Source organism: Artemia sp. Qi Xiang Cuo, chromosome 16, assembly GCF_049724085.1.
Source record: "Artemia sp. Qi Xiang Cuo chromosome 16, ASM4972408v1, whole genome shotgun sequence".
Taxonomy (NCBI): domain Eukaryota; kingdom Metazoa; phylum Arthropoda; class Branchiopoda; order Anostraca; family Artemiidae; genus Artemia; species Artemia sp. Qi Xiang Cuo.
In genome coordinates this window covers 61,474,398-61,500,699 of record NC_142809.1, presented here as the reverse complement: position 1 = coordinate 61,500,699, position 26,302 = coordinate 61,474,398, and the positions used below count along the sequence as shown (strand labels likewise).

Sequence of the window (26,302 nt, the reverse complement as noted above, 5' to 3'; positions counted from 1 at the left end):
CGAGGCATCAATCCTTCCTTCAAACGCAATTTTTGGAAGTTGGGCTGGGGACATCCGCTGAACGTGGCCTAACCATCGAAGCTGTTGAAGCTGGATGGTCTGCATGATGCTCTGGGAATAGTTGAGCGAAGACAATAGCCGTTCATTTGATATTCGGTCAAGGTAGGTGATGCCAGAAAGCTTCCTGAGGGATTTTGTTTCAAAGGCCGCCAACCGGCGTTTGTCTTCTGCTTTCAAGGTCCATGTCTCTGCTCCGTAAGTTGCTACTGGAACCGCAAGAGCTCGAAAAAGGCGTGTTTTTAGTTTCAGTGACAGATGTTTGTTTTTCCAGATCGATTGCAATGACTTGAAGCATGCTGAGGCAAGGGCGAGGCGTCGTTTAATGTCTTTTGAAGAGTCGTTTGTGGACGTCAGCTCACTTCCTAGGTAAACGAAATGGTTAACACACTCAATCTCTTCCCCCTGGATCATAATTGCTCGGGGTTGAAGCCCTGTATTTATATGTTACGTTACATTCATAGATTTTGTAGTGTTAGCATTGATTTTCTTCCCGAGTAACCTAAATGCATGATCAATCTAGTTAGCGCTTAACTGTAGCTCCTCTAGTTGTTCGTTTAGGCGATTAATGTCGTCGGCGTATGCAAGCAAGTCAAAGGGGTGTCCACTCATGAGTGCTCCCGTGTCATTGGGCACCAGTGCCAGTTCAGCATTCAGGAATAGGCAGAACAGAGTAGGGGAGAGTAGGCATCCTTGCAGCACTCCTGAAGAGGTTGAGAATTCTTCAGTAAAGCCTTCGCTGGTCTGCACCATGCTTCTCCACTTCTCGTACATGCTCTTGATAATGTCAATAATGTCAATGGGAATACCGTAGTGTGCCAGGATGTGCCATAGGCCATCTCGCCAAATTAGATCGAAAGCTTGTTTGAAATCGATAAACAGCTGGTATAGCTCTTTCCCGAATTTCAGGTATCTTTCCATAATCTGTCTGATCACAAAAATTTGGTCTATGGTGGATCGGTTTTGACGGAAGCCAGCTTGATATTCAGGGATTACGTGTCTTGTCAGGTTTCTAATACGATCAAGGAGAATTTTCGTAAGGATTTTAGCTGATTGGCAAGTAAGCGATATGGGTCTGTAGTTTTCGCAGTTACTTTTAGATCCTTTCTTGTGCAGGGGCACTATGACAGATTTCGACCAAGACTCGGGGAAGTATTTTATTTCCCATACAGCTGTTACTATTTTGTGGTACAGATCAACGACGATATCAGATTCCACTTTTAGAAGTTCTGCCTGTATACCGTCTATTCCGGGTTCCTTATTTGACTTGAGGGATTTGAGTGTGGCTTCTATTTCTGACCTTAAGGGAGGTGAGTTTGGGTCTTCATCCCTGTGTGCTGGAAACTTTCGAACCACTTCAGGATCTGGACTTACTTTGAGATTAAACTTGTCCTGGAAGTGTTCTTTCCAGTGATCTTAGATTCCGGTACAAATAGTGATTTTGTGTCCATTTTTATCTAAGAGATCGAGGCACATCGCTTCTTTGCGGTTTGTCAGCTCTCTAGCACGTTTGAACATGAGGTGTGAGTTACCCCTACGGGAGTCCTCCTCACACTGCCGACATTTTTCAGTAATCATGTCTTTTAATGCTTTGCGGGTTTTCTTCTCAATTTGACGTTTAAGGTTTTTGAATCTATCCTTGCTTTCTCGATCTTGCTTGTTTTGGAGAGTTCGTTTCTCGGTACACATATCAATAATATCCTGGGTAATCCATGGCTTGTCTTCTGCAGATTTACGGCCGAGGACGAGCTCAGCTGTCTCGCATACGGCCAGGCTGCTTTGCGAAACAAGTAGATCGATGTCGGCTGGACTCAGCAGATCAGGTGTTTCTTGCAAGGTCTTTGACAGTCGTTTGTTGAGCTGCATTCTGTACTCTTGTCTCGTCTTAAGGTCTTTAAGGGCTTCTATCCGGAATCTTGGAATTTTTTGTTTCGGCTTGACAACGGCCTTTAATCTTAGGCGAAGCGATGACATGAGGAGATTGTGCTCACTATCAAAGTCCCCACCTCCTAGCGTCACTGTGTCTGTGAATGAAGATTTCCATCGGCTGGATACCAGTATATAATCTTTCATGTTGGCAGTCCTTCCATCGGGGGACCACCACGTGACTTTTCTCTTTCGTCTGTGCTTGAACATTGTGTTTGTGATAAAAAGCTCGTTATCTCGGCAGAATTCAGTGAGTCGTTCTCATCTGCCGTTGATCTGTCCGATCCCGAACTTGCCCATGACATCTTCGTTTCCGCTATTGTCACTCCCCACAATGGCATTGAAGTCCCCGAGGACTAACACGATGTCTTTCTTCGGAATGGTGTCGACAAGGCTCTGGAGCTAGAGTAGAAATCTTCCGACTCTTCGTCCGACCTTGATGAAGACCTGTACCACGGAGAGGTTTTTGAACTTGCTTTTGAGTCGGATCATCATTAATATCTCCGAGACAGACACCACTGATAGAAGAGATTTCCTTGCTGCTTTTGTCAGAAAAAAGCTGACTCCTTGTCTGTGGGTTCCGTCTTGTCTTCCAAAAAGCAGGAGGGTTGCGTCTCCTATCTGTTCTTCGATGATACCTGGTAGATGAGTTTCTGAGAGGCCAATGATGTCCCAATTGTAGCGGTTTGCTTCACGGAGGAGCATGTCTTTCTTTCCTGGTTTCGAAAGTGTCCGAAGATTTAACGTGCCGATTCTGGTGGTGATTTTTGTAGATAAAACCGGTCTAGCGTCCGTTTGTGACGGACTTGTCAAACGTTGCCTTGATTCGTTTCCAACGCTGTTGGCTGTCAATAAATCGGTTGCCCCGGATGGTGTAGCTTGTCTGCCAGTTTCCCCGGACGCGGTAGCTTGTCCGTTAGTTTCCCCGGACGCGGTATCCCTATTTCGTGTTCTCATTGATTGCCTAGTCATAAATCATAAAGAGGGAAAGTTTCTTGGCTAGCTTTTGAAGCAACGGCAAGCCAATCCTCTCTGCTTCTAGCCGGGACCGTTGACACCCTTGAGTGTGTCTTCCGCTCTTCGCAGTTGTCCTCGCTGGGAGGATCATCCCACTTGGCATCACTGAGTCACCAAGCAATTTATCCCATTACTGGGGGTGAGTTTAACGTCTTCGGGACATATCCACGCGCCGGTGGGCCCAGCAAGATCGCTATCAGAGGGGCTCACCTCCTCCTCTGTCCGTATTTATATCCCCCAGACAAGGGTGCACCGGCTATTTAAGACCCCCAGAGATTGGGTCCCCCTTGGTCCGTGCCCTCTTATTTAGTATTCGAGGGTATCCTCCATATCTGAAGGATGTTCCCCTATCCGCCACCTGGGGACACGCCTGAGTTGCTTGGGGGAAGCACCTGAGAAGTTACTCAGGAATCTCAGGCCTATTCTGTCTTTCTTTTTTTTGCTATTCTTACTTTTTCATGATTCATACTTTATATTAACGCCCTCCTTTGAATCTTGTTCACCAGTTTCTACTATGTCTATCTTTATGTTTTTCGCTATTTCTTCCATTTCATTATCCTTTAAGATAGTACCATCTGGATTAGATTTTCCCCGATTATCTGTTAATTCCGAATAAAGTCTTATAGAGCTTATTTTCTTTTCTTTTCTTTGGTTTTGAAGACGGGGAACTGTAAACCTCAATTTCAGGGTTTTCGATCATGACAAATGGATTGCTTGTCTTGTAATATGCATTTTTATTATTTTTGCCTCTGTGCCGAGAGTGACGTTCGTAGGAAAAAAGGGCACTTTACTCTGGCATGACCTATTTTGTTATCTAAAACAGTATCTAGATTTTTTATTCCATATGAATTGAAATGCCCTTTTCTGGTATTCAATAACAACTTGTTCAGTTCGGTCACCCCTTAAAAAATAAATAAAAAGGAAAGGAAGAATTAAACTTAATTGAACCCTCAAAGTTTAAAAACTGCACACGTTGGGGAAGGGAAATCTAAGATTTTTCCAAACGGTCCTGTACCTTCCGAGAATTAAAAGGGGCATCTTTTTGCTTTATATTAAGAATATAAGATTTATCATAATTATAAGCTGTACTATACAGCTACAATAAAGATATAAGCTCCAAAATATAATGCGTATTTTATTTAAGAACATAGATGATTCTTTTGCAACTGATAAATAAAAATAAATTGACAGTAGAAATTACAAATATAAAGGTATGTTTATTTTGAGCTGATGGTGTCCTATGAGCTCTATTTATTGGTCAGTGACCCACTTAAATGCTAAATATAGTTGTTATTTGTGTTTTTTGTAATTTTACCGATCATTTTTTTTTCTATAGCTATTTGTTTGTATGTGTTTTTTGTATATGTATTTATGTATGCATATATGTTTATATATATGTTTCTATATACATGTATATATGTTACATATTTATTTGTTCTAAAGTATATGTTTGTTTTGTAGTTATGTTTTGCTGAAAACCAAATTTAGGGTACATACATAATACGTTTCTTGTATTTGCCTGTGTTTGTCTGAGCTTGTTAAGACTTGACAAACAATTAAATATGGAAATAGCAAACTAAACTTCATTTAAAAGGCGTATCAGGAGAAAATAGGCTAAAAACAGATTTAGTCAATCAGTTATAAAGGTGTAACCTTCCTTTAAAGGTGTAGCTGCATTTTTTAACGAATTGTTACTAATTTGTTTTCAGGTTCAGCATGGCAATGGAAAAGAGGTTCTGCCCTAAACATTCCATTATTCTGAAAAATGATTCTGCTCGAATTTAATAATTAACAGATTTAGTATTATAATTTAATTAACAGATTCTAATTAAACTATTTAATCGATTTGTATGTATTTTACTAGATTTATTTGATTGTCGGAAATACAATAACAGAATAAAATATATTATATGAAATAAGCTCAATTGAAATAATTAGTTAATAGTTATGACAGTTTAAAGCCGATGGGCAGGGAAGCTAAGCTAGTGTTTTAAATATAACAAGCAGAAGAAAAGAAATAGTATATCTAATGGCTTGAGATGTCCCCTTTTCAGTTACGCAGAGGGTGAAACAATGTCAGGTCAAACTCTAGCAGCCAAGTAAGGACGGCAAATATCTTTCTCGGAGGATTAGACGGATAGTTGAAGTCCAGGGGAGGAGGAGATTTGCAGTTTAGGGCTGTTGAGGTTCATTTCTTTTTAAGCGTAATAATAGACATGTTTTTTGGATTTACTTGGTTTTGCCTTAAGACTTATGTTTGCGTTATGGTAATAAAGGGGAAGAAGAGGAAATAAAACGAGCTTAAAAAAACTAGAGCTACTTGAGAAGTACAATCTGAGATCTTTGCTTTGAGGAAGAAAGTTTTCAAATTACCATTCAAATTTTGAAGTGGAATAATCACAAAAAAAGATTTTGAATTATTTATAAGTTTTTTATTTCTGGATTGTATTTTTGTTACGTACATTATTATTACTATTAATATTGTGAGTATTTATATTTTTTTTCAATTTTTTTCATTTGAGTCACCAAATTAAAAAGTGAGTATATCCAATTGCTTATTAAGCAATTAATCCCTCGGGTTTATAAAAATAAACTTTCCCTGTTTTTAGAAGTTTGTTTAAAATTTCTCTTTGTTAAAGCAGGATCTTTTTTTTCAGGTGACATTTGCTGAATATTTTAACCAGACATCAGAGAACTTGTGCGGACATGAACTAATCACTTTTAGTGTCAAACCCAAAGAAAAAGGAACCCCGTCGTGGGCAGCGAGATCCCGTAAGACTTATTCAAGAATGAAACTTCCTAAAAAGAATTAACCATTGAAATGCGTGCCAATTTTGGTCTTATGAACGATGTAGGAAACTTCACTCGACTTATCCCTCAAAGAAGGTTTGAAAGCATGTTTGTGTTTTCTCAATGCTTCAGGTTTTTATGCCAGCGCAGCGCACAATTTTAACATTGAGGCTTTAAGCTAGCAGAATTTTTTACTCAATTGAAGCGAATTTACTTTCTAATTCATAACAAAGACATTGAGATAAATTAAAAGTTTTTTGTTTTGTTTTTAGATTTTAAGTCAGTATAGTGTGAAAGAGAATGTGGATATTCTCTTTCATTCCTCTTAAAGTTAAACAATTGATGTTTGTTTTAATGCACGACCAATCCAGAGCATTAAGCCATATTTAATGCCTTGGTCTGCGCTATTATTGTTTATTAGTATTTTTATTTTTTTTAAACTATAATGACTGTGCGGTTCTTTTTTTTTGTAATTTACGACTAGTCAAAATAGTTTTCTCACGACTTTTTCTCTTTTTATCGTCTTTTTACGTCAATAAGAAAATTTGCGAAAATTTAAGCACATCTAAATTCAATTTTTCTCAGCAATAAAAATTATTTTCGTCAGTTTTTTAGCGAGATGTGCATTCGGCATTTGTTTAAAATTTATTTATCTATTTTCTGCTCATGATCATTGCGTCTTTCTAATTCTCGTAATTTATGAATTATCAAAACGAAAGGATACAGCTGAATAATGTGGCTTAAATGTTATTAATCATTTTTGAATTTGAACAATTATCAGAGCCAGACTGAGGTATAAGTACAAAATTATTTTCATCCCACCTAAAAGGGTTCTCTCTCCACTGCTTCTTGTAATGTAGCCTAAATATACCTATGCACAAAGGTTCACTGAAATCTTTTCCTTCAAGATCTTGTCCAATTTTGCCAAAATTCGTGAAATTGTGGTAAAGATGAATTTTTTCATCTTATTGGTAGATAATAGAGAGAGTAGTTGTCTTGACAGAGGCCTTCTTTTTACACTTGCAGACTAACTTTTTTGCTTTTAATTAGGGGGGGGGAGAAATAACCCTAATGGTTGTATAAAGACCTTCCTCTCCCCCTACCTTATGAAAGATGTTCCACTAAAACTATGCTGTTCTGAGGCTTTAATGCTCAAGCTTCTTTTGCACAAGCTATAGGCAGAAAAAACTTGATAGAATGCGGATTCTACAAATTTTAATGCTTGCTTTTGGCCATCAAGCAGGGTTGTGGGTTATTTTTCTTAAGATTGTTTGAGCAGGCTTGCATCATCTACTTCTTGCCTTTTTTTGTTACCTTTGGCACAGTCGTTTGAATCCCTCAGTATTTCTTCCAAGAGATTCATTAGATTTTGAGAGATTGCATAATTTAAAGGATGTGCGAGGCGTTCCTATATATATATATATATATATATATTTTTTTATATATATATATATATATATATATATATATATATATATATATATATATATATATATATATATATATATATATATATATATATATATATATATATATATATATATATATATATATATATATATATATATATATATATATATATATATATATATATATATATATATATATATATATATATATATATATATATATATATATATATATATATATATATATATATATATATATATATATATATATATATATATAGCGGTTCAGATGGCGGTTCAGATTAAGCGGTTCAGATTAGCAGTAATCACAGGGGGCACGGCTCAAGTAATTACAGGGGGCATTTTGTTTACCGGTCAAATGTTCAAATTCGTAATCCAGATCTTGGATTTTCATTATCCATCTAGCTAAGATTCCAGTTGGATTTTTAAATGTACTTAGGTACTGTAGGCTTTTATGGTCCGAACGTAGCTTAAGTTTTCGGCCTAATGAATAATGTCTAAATTTGTCTAAATGGTAAATTATAGATAGTAACTCCAATTGCGTCGCTGAATAACTTCTTTCGCCTTTGGTTAGAGTTCTACTTGAATAGCATATGGCTTTTTCTATATACTGAGGGGGTTTTTGTAAGGGATCGGGGTAGTTTTCTATAGGGATTAATTGGGAAAGGATTGCACCGATGCCCGTAGCTGAGGCGTCAGTGGTGACCACAAATTGTCCTTTTTCAAAGTCTGGTAACGATAATATTGGTTCGGAAGTAACTGCTTTCTTGAGAGTGTCCAAAGAAGTTTGAGCTTCCTGCGACCAGTTAATATTTTGGAAGGTCCCTTTAGTTAGATCCGTTAAGGGTTTTGCAATTTGAGCGTAGTTGCGTATGAATTTTCTGAAATAACTTGTTAAACCAATAATGGCTCTCAATTGTTTTATAGTTTTTGGCGGATTAAGATTCTCTACACATTTTATCTTCTCAGGGTCCGGTGATACTTGACCTTGAGTCACTATCATTCCTAAGAATTTTATTTCGGATTGAAATAAATTTACTTTTTCAGGTCTACATTTCAGATTACCCTCTCTGAATTTTTCGAAAACTTTGGTTAATGTGTTTAAATGGTCCTCTGGGGTCTCTTTTACACAGATCACATCATCCAAAAAGTGGATAATATTTTCTATACCTCGTAATAAGTGTAACAGAGGTCTACATAATGCACTTGAACTAGTTTTGAGTCCGAAGGGTACTCTTAAATATTCATAAGAACCACATTCCGTCGTCGAAAAGGCCGTTTTATAAACGTCATTGTCTGCTATCTTAACCTGATGATAACCTTGTGTGAGGTCGAGAGATGTAAAAATTTTATTTTTGGTTGAGATGGAGTCTAGGATTTCATCAATTCGGGGCAAAGGAAATTTGTCTTCAACTACCTGCTTATTTAAGGCTCTATAGTCTACTACAAGTCTAAGGTCCTTGTTATTTTTTGGCATTAGTATAACAGGGGCTGAATACGGGTTTATACTTGGCCGTATAATATTGTTTCTTTCTAATTCGCGGATTTTATTTTTTAACTAATTTTTGTGGGGATGAGGGATGCGATAGGGTTGTTTAACTACAGGCAGCCCTGTAGTTTGGATATAATGTTCATAGAACGGTATCAATCCAATGTCTTCTTCACATGTAGAAAATATATCTCTAAAATTCCAGAGCAATTCACATAATTTTTCTTTTAATTGCGTTTTTGGATATGGTTTAATTTAAATTTTTCCAAAAATTGGGATCTTGTTAGTGGGTACCTATTCTTTGGATTGCTAACACCAATACTATTAAATAATGTTTTCTTGGAGTTTTTCCACTCATTCAGCTTGCACTCGGAAATCACTTGTATTTCAACGAGGCATGTTCCCTTTTTTAATGTAATCGTATCATTTTCATGTGTGTTAGTCAACCAAATAAAACCTTCTCCTTTTTCGTATAAAATGATCTGCTCTTCACAAATCAGATTCTCGGGGATTTCTTTACACGGGGATGCACTCTAAATTTCAGAATTGTCATTTACGGGGGTGATCAGATGGGAGATTTGAATTCTTTGCATCGTTTTTGGGGAGATTTTTGTTTTACGCACCGCGAATCCATAGTATTTTGCTTCCGAGTCATTTTCTATTAAGTCAAGATTGGCGCTTGGTTGCGTCAAATCTTCCGCTTGTGGGGTTGGCTGTAAGGGGACAGTACCGAGGCTTATTATCTCGTTCCATAATTCAGCTATTTTATTTATTTTCGTTTGGCTATACACCGGCATTGTCCCTATTTTTGTTTTTATTGACTCGATCCATTTGCTTCTTGATTTTTTCCAACAGGACGATAGATGGTGCACAAAAGACATTTTTATATTCGCTGTTGCTTCCCCTCTCTCCGAACATTGGAGAATAGAATTGTATGGATAAAAGAGTCTGGTATTTGATATGTCTAATAATACCTTATTATATTTCAGGATATTAGCACTAATTATAGCCTCATATGGAAAATTCTTCCATATTATGAAGTTTTTAGGAAAGATTCTATTATCTTTTATCACATCTAGGCGTATCGAGCCTATTGCTTCCTGTCTATGTCCTGTGACACTAGTTAAATTGGGAATACTAAAAATTTTCCATCGCTTAATATATACTGGTATTTTATTAAATACATTCGAGTTTATTATGTTAACTGATGCACCGGAATCTATTAACGCTTTGAAATAAATATTTGCAACACCAAAATCATTTAATATAGGCAATATATCATTATTGTCACTTAAAGAAGGTACAACCACTGGGAGGAACCTATAAAAAATACTGGCCTCCAGGGTCCCGGTTAATTTTCTTGCGGTCCTAATTCGTTTCCCTGTGCTTTTATTTGATAGGTTAGCGTTGGATATTGTGGTTCAGTGGGAATTTCACCTATTAGGGAGGTTCCAAGTTAATTGACATCTGATTGTCTTGGCTGCCACGTATTATTGCATGGGTTAGAATTTCGTGTGCCGACGGCTCGCGGCATTTGTTCATTATGTATTGATGAAAAATTTCTTTCGTTTCCCGTTGGAAAATATCTTCTGTCATCGCCCGTATTCCTGTTAAATCTAGTTGGATACACTGTCCGTGAATTGAATTGATGCATATTTTGTCGCGTATTTAGGTTGGGGAACCGATAATTGTTTTGTTGGTTGGGGGAAGGATTTGAATACGCAAATACTTGTTGGTAGGGGTTGCGGAACGATGGGAGACGTGGGGAGTTATTTCTATAATTTCCTGACCCATTGGCATTTAAGTTTGTTCTCCCGAACAAACGGTTATTAAAACTGGGGGTTGCTGGTGTATAGTTGTTTCTCGTACGGCATTCCCTGGCGATATGTCCTTGTTTATTACATGCATAATATATAATTGGGGGTTTATTTGCGTAGTTTGCCGTGTTCGTGGGTACAAAACGTACCATTCATCTAAACGTACCACTGTTTTGGCAATAAGTTTTTGTTTAATAATTGTTCGTTTGGATCTAACGACATATTGATTCGTTTTTTTAAAATAAGTTAAAATTCGGCACTGGTTTTATTTTTTTATATTATTCAAATTCGATACCTCCAAATTATATTTTTTTGTTACTATTTTAAGGGGACTTAGGCCTAACAAAATATTGCACTTCAAAGCACGCACAAAATATTGCACTTCAAAGCATGCACAAAAATATTGCACTTTCCCTATGCGTAATATTTCTCAATAATCTTTTTTTTGTAGAAGATTTTGTCCTTGTGTTTTGCTCCTTTAAACAGGCCACGCCAATTCTAATGGGGGGGTTTTCAATAAAAAAAAATTTGTTCTTATATTTTCCGTTGATTCCTCATGTAGGAAATTTCAATTAATTATTTCAATGGGTATTTTCAGTTAAACTCTTAGTTGACGGTTCGCGAGTAGTATGCCTGAGTGGAGGCGCAACTTCGTGTGTGGGGAGCTTAAATTAGCGGTTCAAATGGGGAGCTTGTATTAACGGCTATACTGAGTCGAAATCAGATTGTAGGGTTTCAGGTTCCCTTGAGAGCGAGTGGAGTCACAAGGACTAACTATCTTGAGAAATACTAACATAGAGAGAATAAAATAAGAAAGTAATGAATTTATTTTTTACTCACATAATCGGTACAGAGCTTGTCGGCAATATAGAAATTATTTCACAGTCATATGCACTAATATAAGTTTGTTATCAAAAGTTAATTCACTGATAATAAATATTCTCAAAAGTACATTCCAAATAGACTGCAAATAAACTCACATTAGACTGATCACCTAAAACTCATCGTAGACTCTCCTAGACTCGACTGCTTCTAAACTGGCAATAGACTCCTCAAAGACTCGACTGCTTCTAAACTGGCAATAGACTCCTCAAAGACTGGCGCAAAAATTGCTAAGTCCCAACTATCTACTCTCTCAAATTTCGCCAGAGGTTACGTTCGGGCGTTACTAAAAAGTACATTACGCTGATTTTATTGGTTCAACTATATGTCCTATATTTCTATTGGATAGGTATATACACATGGGCTAGTTGAGTTTAATTACGATTTATAACTTTAAGATATCACTTTGGAATTTTTCTTAACAAAACAAAGTTTTACATTGTAATTTTTTGCTGGCGAGGTGTCACTTAGTTTCCAGAAGACTTATAATTTATTTCTGTGAAAGTTGTTAAGGGACAATATGATTTAGTTACATTGAGATACTTAGTTCTAAACTTAGTTTTCAGAATAATGCAATTAGATTACACAAAACTATTTGGTATCTCGAGCGACTATTTTTTTGTATAATAAATTCTACCATCTCTTGGTATCTTGAAAGTTTAAGCTCTTAAGATTTAAATTACATTGTTAGTCACCTGTCATATAAGATTTGGTCAGACTGGCATTTATTGCATACTTTTGCAACATGGAGTTAGCTCTATTTCATACACTTTATGTAGGAAATAATCATACAATTTATGTTTGAATTAAATACATTTGTTTTACTATTTTAAATTGAACGCTTGAGACTTGCTCGATCTGTAGGTTACTTGAATTTTCAGGTTCATATTTTGGGTGATGTTATTTTATTTGGGTAACTTTAATTGGAAAATTTTGGTGTTTTTGAAAATTGATTCCATTACATCATTTATTTCATCATAGAAAGACAGTGCGTTCTTGAAAAAATATCAAGTGGCCGTATTTCAAACAGTCAGCTGTGCGAAAAGTGTGGCTGGATGCCACTTTCTAGGGCTATAATGAGAGAACGGTTGATAGTACTAGGGTACGTTCTGCAGATAAAGGATGACAGATTGCCAAATTTTGTCCTTTTCGGATAACCGTCTAGAGCTAAACGGAAAACAGGTCGTTCGTGATTTGGGCGAGAGGATATCGTAAAGAAAGATTTAAGAGAAATGAGAACTTCCTGGGAGGTTGTAAAGAGGGAGGTTTTGAATAGACTTGGATGGAGATGGAGCTTGCTTAGTTTTTTTGGCCTCAGGCAGTATGGTGTTGCGGTGAGTTGTTAGTAGTAGCAGTAGTAATAATTTATTTACACGGTTCAACATGGCAACGAAAATGGGGTGCCGCCCTGAACATTTCATTATTGTGGAAAATGATTTTGCTCCGATTTCAAAATTAGCAGCTTCAGTAGTTTAATTTGATTAATGGATTTTAAGTAAACTATTTTATCGAATTGAATATATTTATATTAGATTTAAATGATTTTATCAAATACAATAATAGTATAAAATAGATTATATAGAATAAATTCATTAGGATTAATTATTTATTTAATAGAAATGATCGTTTAAAGCCGATTGGTGGGGAAGCTAAGATAGAGTTTTAAATGTGCAAACAGAAAAAAAAGAATATCGAATTTGAGTAGATTTGAGATGTACCCTTTTCGATTAGGTAGAGCGTGAAGCGTTTTCTGTTCAAACTGTTACTACCAAATAAGGGCAGGTAATTGACTGTTTAGATCTTAAATAATCGTTTTCAAAATATCCACAAATCATCTACCTGACCTAAAATAATAAATTTGTTTTCGACTTCTTTGGCAAATTCCCTCTCCATCAGTTGGAACTCCGTACCCAGTCATAATACGTTGTCAGGTAATGCATTGTAAATAACCAAAGATCTAAAAGGACAAACTAGCAGATTCTCAAATATCACCACGCGGAAAAGCAGAATCAATAATGACGCACGGGATAATCTAAAAAAACACCAGCACTCATCACGGTTATTCAGTAAACAAGCCGCGTCTCTCAAAAATTTTAATATCACTTATTCTCTTAAGTTTAGACGGATGTCTGTCATTGCAGCTGTGATACAGCCAACCATAGATCGGAAATTCCAATGGATCGAACTTCAACAATGATGATATTAATGGATCGGCATATCCTAGATTTAAAGCATATGCATCTGCACTAGATTCGCGTTGCTGAGACAACCAAGATAGTCCATATCTAGTAACGATGTCGAAAGGAATCAAGAAGCATGTTTTTAATAAAACTAAACAGGCACATAGTGGGGTATTCTCCAAAAATCTGAAACCTGAATAAGAGGACTTGTCCATTAGACCGTATAGTACTAAACCCACCAGGAATATGTGGACCATCCAGATAAAACTTAGTAGAAGGGAAGTCAAAAGACACAGCCAAGTCTTCAATCTTCGTTGTCAGCTCATTTTTTGGTAATGGTATGTGCTCTTTATGTCCGTCTGACTTGTAGATCAAAAATAGATCAGTACAATAGTAAATCACACTAATCACAACAAATTTTGTAAATAAAATCTAATTTGTATATGAAATCCATTGGGCACACATATGTTACAGTCACCAACAGGAAGATTTTCGAAATGATACGATTCGGGTACTCCTGAAGTATAGCTTCAAAAAAAGGCCCCATTTGTCAGATCAAGATCATCAATCGAAATCCAGATCAGATTTCGATACTCCAAACAAAGATCAATAGTTACAGCAACAGCTTCAGCTATAATGACAAAAATGATACAACGCACCGGTTCAAAACTACCAAGGCCAGCTAATTGTATAAAGTAGCAAGATGATAACCAAAGGTACTTCACACCCAAAGAGAATAACAACTACTAAAATAGAAAATACACACAAAGCGTGTGAAAGCTGTTTTAGCTTTAATTTCTAACAGACCCGCAGTCCTTCATTCTCTACATATTTTATCTTGTCGGATTCAGGAAATATTTGACCTTGGGTTCCAGCTGATCCAAAAATTTTTATTCTAGGTTGAAGTAAATTCAACTTTTCTGGCCGATATTTAAAGTTGCCTTTTCTGAATTTGTCAGTGACTTGGGCTAATATTGTTCAATTATATTCTGCATTTTTGCCTACGCATATCACATCGTCAACGAAGTGAATAATATTCTTTAATCCTCTTAATAGGTGAAATAAGGGTCTACATATCGCCCTTGAACCTGTCTTTAGTCCAAAAGGTTCTCTTAAGTATTCATTGGAACCGCATTCAGTTGTAGAAAACACAGTTTTATAGACTGTCTGTCTCCGCAATCTTTACTTGGTGATAGCCTTGGGTAAGATCTAAGGAAAGGAAAATTTTGTTTTTACTTGAGATAGAGTCCTGAATTTCGTCTATTCTTAGTAAAGGAAATTTAACACTAACTTCTTGCTTATTAAGGGCTCTATAGTCTACTACAAGTCTTTGGTCATCATTTTGTTTTGGAACTAAGATGACAGGTGCTGAATACAGACTTATACTGGGGCGTATAATATTATTTTTTTCTAATTCATGAATTTTATTTTTTAACCATTCCTTATGCTTGTAAGGTATACGATATGGCTGTTCTGCGTCAGGATTACCGGTCGTTAGAATTGAATGTTCATAAAACGGTATTAGTCCGATGTCATCTTCAGATGCGGAAAAAAAATCTTTAAAATTCCATAATAACTCGCATGATTTTTTCTTTACTTCCTTTTTCTGGGAGGAGGGCAAATTTCTGGCGATACAATGTTCTCTACGTGTCGAGAAATGAGGTACAAAAGATTGTATTCCGTTCACTGTTGCATCCTCTTCCTCTATCCGTCGGGGAGAAGAATTTGCCGGGTATACGAGCCTTTCATTCGGTACGTCTAATAGTACTTTATTTGACTTTAAAAAATTAGCGCCTATAATGCCTTCGTATGGAAAATACCTGTATATTATAAAGTTGGTCGGAAAAATTCTATTATCCTTTTTCACATCGAGCCGAATTGAAAATTTTGCATCCAATTTATGCCCTGTTACACTAGTTAAATTGGGATTATTAAAATTCTTCCGTCGTTTAATATACGAGGGTAAGTTATTGATTATGCATGAGTTTATTATGTTAACTGTCGCGCCAGAATCTACTAGTGCTTTAAAATAAATATTTGCCACACAAAAATCATTGAATATAGGTAACATGTTATTATTATCACTAAAAGACGGTACTATTATTAAGTAGGACGTATAAAAATTTCTGGCTCCCTTCTTGGTCCTTTCTATTCTTCTAGGGGGCCTGATGCGTTTCTCTGTGGGTTTATTTCATATGTTGGTTCTTGTAATAGAGATTCCGTAAGCACCTCACCAGCTAACTGATTGACATTTGTCTGCCGATTCTGTCATGTATTATTACGGGGGTTGGGATTTCTTGCGAATGCCGTCGGTGCTCGCAACGTTTGTTCATTTCGCGCCATCGGAAAATTATCATTTCCCGTTGGCAAATTTTCTGTATTCCTATTAAATCTCCCAGGATATACCATTCTTGCACTATACTGGTTTTGTTGAGTATTTGAGTTTGGGAACCGATAGTTATTCTGTCTGTTGGGGGGAGGGTTCGTGTACATTTGCCGGTTTGGTGTATACAAACTCTGTTGGTAGGCATTGTGGGGTAATGGCAGGCGTAATCCTCCAAGCCTATAACCTCCTGACCCATTGGAATTTAAATTTGTTCTCCCGAAAAAACGGTTGTCATCACTTGGTGCTGTCGGGCCGTAATTGTTCCTAGAACGGCACTCTTTTCCGATATGTCCGGGACGATTACACCTATAGTATCTTATTACTGTTGAACTATTTCCATAATTAATTGGTTTAGTAGGCTGAAAGCGTACAGTTCTCTGCCTAGCGGGTTCTTGTGTTCTACTTTTCTGTTGTACTGGGGAATTATCTCTTGAAAAGAAAGCAGGGGAAATCTCGCTTGACCGTCTTGCGGTTGATTGGCCTACACTATTTATTCTTGACTTATTGTGATTTGCCACAATCGTGTCAATTTTGATCATTTTTTCCACCTCCTGGACTGCCAAGTCTAATGTTTGAATATTTTTAGATATTATCATTCGATATAATTTTGGGGTAAGCCCTTGTAAGAAGGCATGTAGTATAATTTTCTCATATAACTCTCCCTATAAATTTTGCTTCGACTGAAACCCTTACACTGTACATATTCTATCACATTCTGTGTTTGATCAAAGCATATTGTGATGTGTTTTAATTTATTTGTTGAACACATCAATAAATCTTAATTTATTTGTTAAGACAGATTCAATAAAGCTGTCTCCGGAACGCTGTTAGTAATTTGTCTACCGAATTTTTTGTGAGACTGTTATCATTCCCTACAGTATTTTCAATTTGTTTTAGGAAGGTTAAAGCCCGCCTTCTCAATCTTAGGAGTAACATGCTTACCAGTGATTTTAGCTCCGTTTTAGTTATCTCTACAAATTGGGCCAATTGGATATTGAACTCGTCTGTATCTGATAATCTGTCATAATGAGGAAGAGCTTTGGTTATTTCCAAATTTTTCGCGACTAGTTTTTGCGCAATTAATAGTTCACTTAATTCTTCTGACATGTTGGCAGTTTTTTCTTTAAAGTTAAATGAACGTTATAAAATTACACAAACACAACATATTGAATCTTTGGACTTAACTTAGTCAGGTGAGGAATATCTATCTCCTAGTGAGATATACTAAAAGGTTGTCCCTCTTAATAGCTTAGGGGTTCTCGGCCTAAACATTCTTTCAGATAATTCTGTATCTTTCAATGGATTTATTAAAATAGAAAAATAAATTTGTAGTATAACTAGTTCTCGTCTTTTCCTCCAAGTTTACCGACCGCGCCACTTATAATGGGGGTATTTTTTATTATTTATCGTGGGGGTAAATTATTTGGTTATTCGGACTAAACATTGTGCCAAATACAATGGGGGAAAAGGGTTGACTCTTGAAGTTACTGTTGAAGAATTCCTAGTCTAGAGGCGTAGCCATATCTCCCAGGGTCATCTCTTTGCCAAGTTCCTTTAACGTTGCATGAAGATTAAGTTCCCAATGAGAGCGTTGCTGGAGACATTCAAACTAGTTGCCTACTACTTAGCGAGATACAGACATCTATGAAAGAAAAAAACGCAAACAAGAAATTAATAGATATATTGAGACTTACATTTAAGTATACAGCAGTGTACGAATATAGATAAAACTTCAATTCAATCGTACAGACAGAATGATCTTTCCTCAATGATCTTTATATTCATAAAGATAACCAAAAACACTTTTTCACTAAGATATAATACGGGTTTTTCTTCTGAGCAATAACAACTATTTAACGATTGGTCCAACTCCTCTTGGAATACCCCCCACCTTCTTCTTTTGCTGACAAAATAAGATTATTATGCTGTCCGATAGTCCAATAATTTTTTCTCAATATTTTGATCATTAAACCCTCAATTTCCCGTGAGAACTTCAAACTTTGTTTAAAACAAATGTCCCGCAATTTTTGTCAAGTACATTTCGCGAAATTCAAATCCGTCTGGTTTCTGATTTCAATAGAGCACGCTTGCTTTGTACTGCAAATCAACCCACTTTTGAAATTTGTCGAGAATACTTGGGAAACGCTTATGTCTCTTTTGGTTTGTAAAACAAAAAGTATGAATTTTTACAAAGTACAATAAAGTATGCTTGAAATATGTGAATATTAATCATTTTTTTACTTGGTGTTTTAAATAGATAACTGAGAATAAAGGTGGTTTTTCTTTCCCTGTTATTAATTTTGACGAAAGTTTGGAATGGGATTTAAACGCAATGAAGGGTAGTTTAACTTATCTCGGAAGTATTTTCAGCAGGAAATAAGTTTCTTATATTTTAAGTTATTTTATTTTCTTCTCACGGTACATATTACCCTTCCCATGTTTAATGCTGACCTTATCATTAGGACTTGCTTTCCCTTAGGTTTTGAAATATTTTGAAATTTATTTATTATTTGTCTTACATAATTTTTATCAATATTATAATACTTTATACTTTTACGTAAGCACTCCTGACTAATTCTTTTTGTTTTTATCTTAGTATTACTTTTGTCATTTTACTATGTTTTTTGTTCTAAGTTTCCTCTACTGGACTAAGATTCTTTATGGTTACAGTCTAGCTTCTACACAATTTTTATTTTATTTTTATTTTTTATTTCTACTTCTAACACTTATAACATTTATATTTCCCATGATAATGTTTTATGTGGTTTGGACTATACTACTACTACTTTAAGACTAAGTTATTATCATATTGTAAGAACTCTTCGGGATAATTATGCTTTCTATCTACACTAATTTAATGGAATAAAATAACCTTTCTAGCTATTATAACATTTCTATAAAAACGTTATATGCCCCCAGGGCGTAACTTACAACCCTTGACCTGAGGGCTATATGGGGGGGGGGTTATCTTCAAAGAAACAATTTATGGACCTTTCAACTACACTGAAAAAAATAACTATTTCAAAAATTAGGATGGAATATGTCTGGGAAAATCATTGGTGTAGGGGGGGGGGCTGCATGACCTCCAATCACTATTGACTGTTAAAAAGGCCATTAGAACTTCTGATTACCAATCAAATGAACTACCTGTGAGGTTTATACTACCACCATTTCTTTAAAAAATCTTATATCCCCACAGGGCATAACTTACCACCCTTGCTCTGAGGGTTGTGGGGGGGGGGGGTATCATTCTTAAAGTCTTAATTTCCGGACGTTAAATCTACACTGAACAAAATGGCTACCGCAAAATTTTGATTGGATGTGTTTGGGGAAGTGATTGACGTTGGGGCGGGGAAGGTGGTTGCCCTCAATGAGCTCTTTTGAAGTTCCTATGACATTTCTTTCTATAAAAAGTGCCCTGGTCTAAAAAGAGCAATATATTGTAGTAGAGAGGACCCTAGTACTCCCACGATTCACCCCTGCTGCCATCTACAATTTAGTGTAACGCTGACAGTACATAATTTATGGTTTTTGTCACTGAGGATGAAAAAACAGGATGTTTCTGCACTTTGATATATATTCAAGGTTTTGATAAAATTGATTTACGTAATCGAGGGTAAATATTGATTCACAAAAGGGGAGATAATTTTTGAAAACTTTATTTACCTAATCATTCGGGGAATTATTGATTTACGAAAAGGGTGATAAAGGAACAACTAAGGCTTCTTTGATCTTACGTTTGAGGTATAAACGCTCTTTAGGTCAGAGAGAAAAATTAATATTCTTTTTTTAAATAAGCCTTCGTTGATCTTTAGTGTCAGGAAATAGAAATGACATCTCTTGTTATCTTGGAATTATGCGGGAGTCTAAAGAGAGAGAAATTCTATTTTTAAATACGGCTTCACTGATCTTTAAGTCAGAGAGATAAATTGATATTCTAACGAAACCTTAATAGTGTAGCTAGGAACATTTATGAGATGAAGAGATTAACACGGGAAAGAGTTTCCTAGGAATTTCAAATGTGACAGCGCAATGATGCCAAAACCAAAGGAACACGCAGAAATTACGTTTAGGGATTATTTGGGTGAAACCGTTTTAGGCATTTTAGGGAATTATTTGGGCGAAGAAGAGATTAACGCGGGAACATTTATGAGATGAAGAGATTAACGCGGGAAAGGGTTTCCTAGGAATTTCAAATTTGACAGCGCAGGGATGTCAAAACAAAGGAACACGCAGAAATTACGTTTAGAGATTATTTGGGCGAAACCGTTTTGAGACATTTTAGAAGATGATTTGAGAGAAACAGTTTGATGCATTTTAGAAAATGATTTTAGAAGATGATTTAGAAGAGGATTTGATGGTGAAACTCAGTGGTCGTTATAATACACAAGTTCCATTTGAACAGTCATGTGAGGTCCCCTACCCCAACAATCCCCCAACCCCAATGGCCCCCGACCCCCCTACCCCAACCCCGAAAGAACCCCCGGGCCCCCAAAGGCCCCCGGTCCCCCTAATGCCCCTCGAACTCCCAAAGACCCCCAGACCCCGAAGCCCCCCTACCCTCCCCCTCCCCCATTTTTTTAAAATAATTTTGAAAATGAAAATGAAATAGGTTATTGATCAATTCTATTTTACCAAAATAATATAAAAATTTTCCACTTCAGTTCAGATTTTTCTCAAAGAGATGAAAAAATTTAAAATACTGTTCCAAATTTTTCATAGAAGATAGAAAAGTTTAAGTTCTCTTCTGAATTTTACCAAAGAACACAATTCAATTATAATTTCACCGGAGAAAATAAAAAGCTTCCACGTCAGTTTTAAGTTCACCAAGACATGAAAAATTTAAAGTTCACTTCTAAATTTTTCCGTAGAAGATAGGAAGAGTTATACTATGATTGTGATTATTTTCCATGAAGATAAAAAGTTTAACTTTAATTCTAAATTTTCTTAAATTCAGTTCCGACTTTTCTCAAAGAGATGAAAAAATTTTAAGTTCTGTTCCAAATTTTTCATAGAAGATAGGAAAAGTTATACTTTGATCGTGAATATTCAAGTTCTCTTCTGAATTTTACCAAAGGACATAATTCAATTCTAATTTCTCCAGAGAAAATAAAAAGCTTCCACTTCAGTTTTAAGTTCACCAAGACATAAAAAATTTAAAGTTCAGTTCTAAATTTTTTCCGTAGAAGATAGGAAAAGTTATACTATGATTGTGATTATTTTCTATGAAGATAAAAAGTTTCACTTTAATTCTAAATTTTCTTAAATTCAGTTCGGACTTTTCTCAAAGAGATTAAAAAATTTAAAGTTCTGTTCCAAATATTTTCCCGGAAGAAGAAAAGTTCAACTTCGATTCTGAATTTTCTCAATGAAAATGAAATAGGTTATTGATCAATTCTATTTCCCCAAAATAATATAAAAATTTTTCACTTCAGTTCAGATTTTTCTCAAAGAGATGAAAAAATTTAAAATGCTGTTCCAAATTTTTCATAGAAGATAGAAAAGTTCAAGTTCTCTTCTGAATTTTACCAAAGAACACAATTCAATTCTAATTTCTCCAGAGAAAATTAAAAGCTTCCACTTCAGTTTTAAGTTCACCAAGACATAAAAAATTTAAAGTTCAGTTCTAATTTTTTCCTTAGAAGATAGGAAAAGTTATACTATGATTATGATTATTTTCCATGAAGATAAAATGTTTCACTTTAATTCTAAATTTTCTTAAATTCAGTTCCGACTTTTCACATAGAGATGAAAAAATTTAAAGTTCTGTTCCAAATTTTTCATAGAAGATAGGAAAAGCTATACTTTAATCGTGAATATTCAAGTTCTTTTCTGAATTTTACCAAAGAACACAATTCAATTCTAATTTCTCCAGAGAAAATAAAAGCTTCCACTTCAGTTTTAAGTTCACCAAGACATAAAAAATTTAAAGTTCAGTTCTAAATTTTTCCGTAGAAGATAGGAAAAGTTATACTATGATTGTGATTATTTTCTATGAAAATAAAAAGTTTCACTTTAATTCTAAATTTTCTTAAATTCAGTTCCGACTTTTCTCAAAGAATTGAAAAAATTTAAATTTCTGTTCCAAATATTTTCCCGGAAGAATAAAAGTTCAACTTCGATACTGAATTTTCTCAATGAAAATGAAATGTTATAGATCAATTCTATTTTCCAAAAATAATATAAACAGTTTCCACTTCAATTCAGATTTTCTCAAAGAGATGAAAAAAATTTAAATACTCTTCCAAATTTTTCATAGAAGATAGAAAAGTTCAAGTTATCTTCTGAATTTTACCAAAGAACACAATTCAAGTCTAATATATCCAGAAAAAATAAAAAGCGTCCACTTCAGTTTTAAGTTCACCAAGACATAAAAAATTTAAAGTTCTGTTCCAGATATTTTCCCGGAAGAAGAAAAGTTCAACTTCCATTCTGAATTTTCTCAATGAAAATGAAATAAGTTATTGATCAATTTTTTTTCCCAAAATAATATAAAAATTTTCCACTTCAGTTCAGATTTTTCTCCAAGAGATGAAGAAATTTAAAATACTATTCCAAATTTTTCATAGAAGATAGAAAAGTTCAAGTTCTCTTCTGAATTTTACCAAAGAACACAATTCAATTCTAATTTCTCCAGGGATAATTAAAAGCTTTTACTTCAGTTTTAAGTTCACCCAGACATAAAAATTTAAAGTTCACTTCTAAATTTTTCCGTAGAAGATAGGAAAAGTTATACTATGATTCTGATTATTTTCCATGAAGATAAAAAGTTTCACTTTAATTCTAAATTTTCTTAAATTCAGTTCCGACTTTTCACAAAGAGATGAAAAAATTTAAAGTTCTGTTCCAAATTTTTCATAGAAGATAGGAAAAGTTATATTTTGATCGTGAATATTCAAGTTCTCTTCTGAATTTTACCATAGAACACAATTCAATTCTAATTTCTCCAGAGAAAATAAAAAGCTTCCACTTCAGTTTTGAGTTCACCAAGACATAAAAAATTTAAAGTTCAGTTCTAAATTTGTCCATAGAAGATATGAAAAGTTATACTATGATTGTGATTATTTTCTATGAAGATAAAAAGTTTCACTTTAATTCTAAATTTTCTTAAATTCAGTTCCGACTTTTCTCAAAGAGATGAAAAAATTTAAAGTTCTGTTCCAAATATTTTCCCGGAAGAAGAAAAGTTCAACTTCGATTCTGAATTTTCTCAATGAAAATGAAATAAGTTATTGATCAATTTTTTTTCCCAAAATAATATAAAAATTTTCCACTTCAGTTCAGATTTTTCTCCAAGAGATGAAGAAATTTAAAATACTATTCCAAATTTTTCATAGAAGATAGAAAAGTTCAAGTTCTCTTCTGAATTTTACCAAAGAACACAATTCAATTCTAATTTCTCCAGGGAAAATTAAAAGCTTCTACTTCAGTTTTAAGTTCACCCAGACATAAAAAATTTAAAGTTCAATTCTAAATTTTTCCGTAGAAGATAGGAAAAGTTATACTATGATTGTGATTATTTTCCATGAAGATAAAAAGTTTCACTTTAATTCTAAATTTTCTTAAATTCAGTTCCGACTTTTCACAAAGAGATGAAAAAATTTCAAGTTCTGTTCCAAATTTTTCATAGAAGATAGGAAAAGTTATACTTTTATCGTGAATATTCAAGTTCTCTTCTGAATTTTACCAAAGAACATAATTCAATTCTAATTTCTCCAGAGAAAATAAAAAGATTCCACTTCAGTTTTAAGTTCACAAATAAATAAAAAATTTAAAGTTCAGTTCTAAATTTTTACGTAGAAGATAGGAAAATTTATACTATGATTGTGATTATTTTCTATGAAGATAAAAAGTTTCACTTTAATTCTAAATTTTCTTAAATTCAGTTCCGACTTTTCTCAAAGAATTGAAAAAATTTAAATTTCTGTTCCAAATATTGTCCCGGAAGAACAAAAGTTCAACTTCGATTCTGAATTTTCTCAATGAGAATGAAATAAGTTACTGATCAATTCTATTTCCCCAAAATATTATAAAAAGTTCCCACTTCAATTCAGATTTTTCTCAAAGAGATGAAAAAATTTTAAATACTTTACTAATTTTTTCTAAGAACATAGAGAAGTTCAAGTTTTCTTCTGAATTTTACAAAAGAAAACAATTCAATTCTAATTTCTCCAGAGAAAATAAAAAGCTTCCACTTCAGTTTTAAGTTCACCAAAACATAAAAAATTTGAAGTTCAGTTCTAAATTTGTCCATATAAGATAGGAAAAGTTATACTATGATTGTGATTATTTTCTATGAAGATAAAAAGTTTCACTTTAATTCTAAATTTTCTTAAATTCAGTTCCGACTTTTCTCAAAGAGATGAAACAAATTAAAGTTCTGTTCCAAATATTTTCCCGGAAGAAGAAAAGTTCAACTTCGATTCTGAATTTTCTCAATGAAAATGAAATAGGTTATTGATCAATTCTATGTTCCCAAAATAATATAAAAAGTTTTCACTTCAGTTCAGATTTTTCTCAAAGAGATGAAAAAATTTAAAATACTGTTCCAAATTTTTCATAGAAGATAGAAAAGTTCAAGTTCTCTTCTGAATTTTACCAAAGAACACAATTCAATTCTAATTTCTCCAGAGAAAATAAAAAGCTTCCACTTCAGTTTTAAGTTCACCAAGACATAAAAAATTTAATGTTCAGTTCTAAATTTTTCCGTAGAAGATAGGAAAAGTTATACTATGATTGAGATTATTTTCCATGAAGATAAAAAGTTTCACTTTAATTCTAAATTTTCTTAAATTCAGTTCCGACTTTTCTCAAAGAGTTGAAAAAATTTAAATTTCTGTTCCAAATATTTTCCCGGAAGAATAAAAGTTCAACTTCGAATCTGAATTTTCTCAATGAGAATGAAATAAGTTACTGATCAATTCATTTCCCCAAAATATTATAAAAAGTTCCCACTTCAATTCAGATTTTACTCAAACAGATGAAAAAATTTAAAATACTGTACCAATTCTTTCTAAGAAGATATAAAAGTTCAAGTTTTATTCTTAATTTTACAAAAGAACACAATTCAATTCTAATTTCTCCAGAGAAAATAAAAAGCTTCCACTTCAGTTTTGAGTTCACCAAGACATAAAAAATTTAAAGTTCAGTTCTAAATTTGTCCATAGAAGATAGTAAAAGTTATACTATGATTGTGATTATTTTCTATGAAGATAAAAAGTTTCACTTTAATTCTAAATTTTCTTAAATTCAGTTCCGACTTTTCTCAAAGAGATGAAACAATTTAAAGTTCTGTTCCAAATATTTTCCCGGAAGAAGAAAAGTCCAATTTCGATTCTGAATTTTCTCAATGAAAATGAAATAAGTTACTGATTAATTCTATTTCCCCAAAATATTATAAAAAGTTCCCACTTCAATTCAGATTTTACTCAAACAGATGAAAAAATTTAAAATACTATTCCAAATCTGTCTTAGAACATATAGAAGTTCAAATTCTCTTCTGAATTTTACCAAAAAACACAATTCAATTCTAATTTCTCCAGAGAAAATAAAAAGCTCCCACTTCAGTTTTAAGTTCACCAAGACATAAAAAATTTAAAGTTCAGTTCTAAATTTGTCCATAGAAGATATGAAAAGTTATACTATGATTGTGATTATTTTCTATGAAGATAAAAAGTTTCACTTTAATTCTAAATTTTCTTAAATTCAGTTCCGAATTTTCTCAAAGAGATGAAAAAATTTAAAGTTCTGTTCCAAATATTTTCCCGGAAGAAGAAAAGTTCAACTTCGATTCTGAATTTTCTCAATGAAAATGAAATAAGTTATTGATCAATTTTTTTTCCCAAAATAATATAAAAATTTTCCACTTCAGTTCAGATTTTTCTCCAAGAGATGAAGAAATTTAAAATACTATTCCAAATTTTTCATAGAAGATAGAAAAGTTCAAGTTCTCTTCTGAATTTTACCAAAGAACACAATTCAATTCTAATTTCTCCAGGGAAAATTAAAAGCTTCTACTTCAGTTTTAAGTTCACCCAGACATAAAAAATTTAAAGTTCACTTCTAAATTTTTCCGTAGAAGATAGGAAAAGTTATACTATGATTGTGATTATTTTCCATGAAGATAAAATGTTTCACTTTAATTCTAAATTTTCACAATTCCCCGTCGACTTTGAAAAATTCGAAAAGTGTCTACCCGTTGCTTGTTTGTAAAGGCAGGAGAATTGCGCCGTAGTAGGCTTATCGTTTAAACCCCTAGAGCGGCGTAGTAAGCCGTAGAAATGCTCTAGACTATCCTGGTTAAGTCTCCTCGTACAAATATATTTAAA

General features: G+C 34.1%; 2 long non-coding RNA genes across 2 annotated transcripts in view; both read left to right on the top strand.

Moving 5' to 3' along the window:
* LOC148943149 (uncharacterized) overlaps positions 1 to 26,302 on the top strand; it is a 389,369-nt gene that overhangs the window by 281,503 nt on the left and 81,564 nt on the right. The window lies entirely within an intron of this gene.
* LOC148943150 (uncharacterized) overlaps positions 5,810 to 26,302 on the top strand; it is a 28,100-nt gene continuing 7,607 nt past the window's right edge. Inside the window, exon 1 of the long non-coding RNA XR_016143114.1 lies at positions 5,810 to 5,886. This is a non-coding gene — a long non-coding RNA (uncharacterized LOC148943150). The remainder of the gene's footprint in view (positions 5,887 to 26,302) is intronic.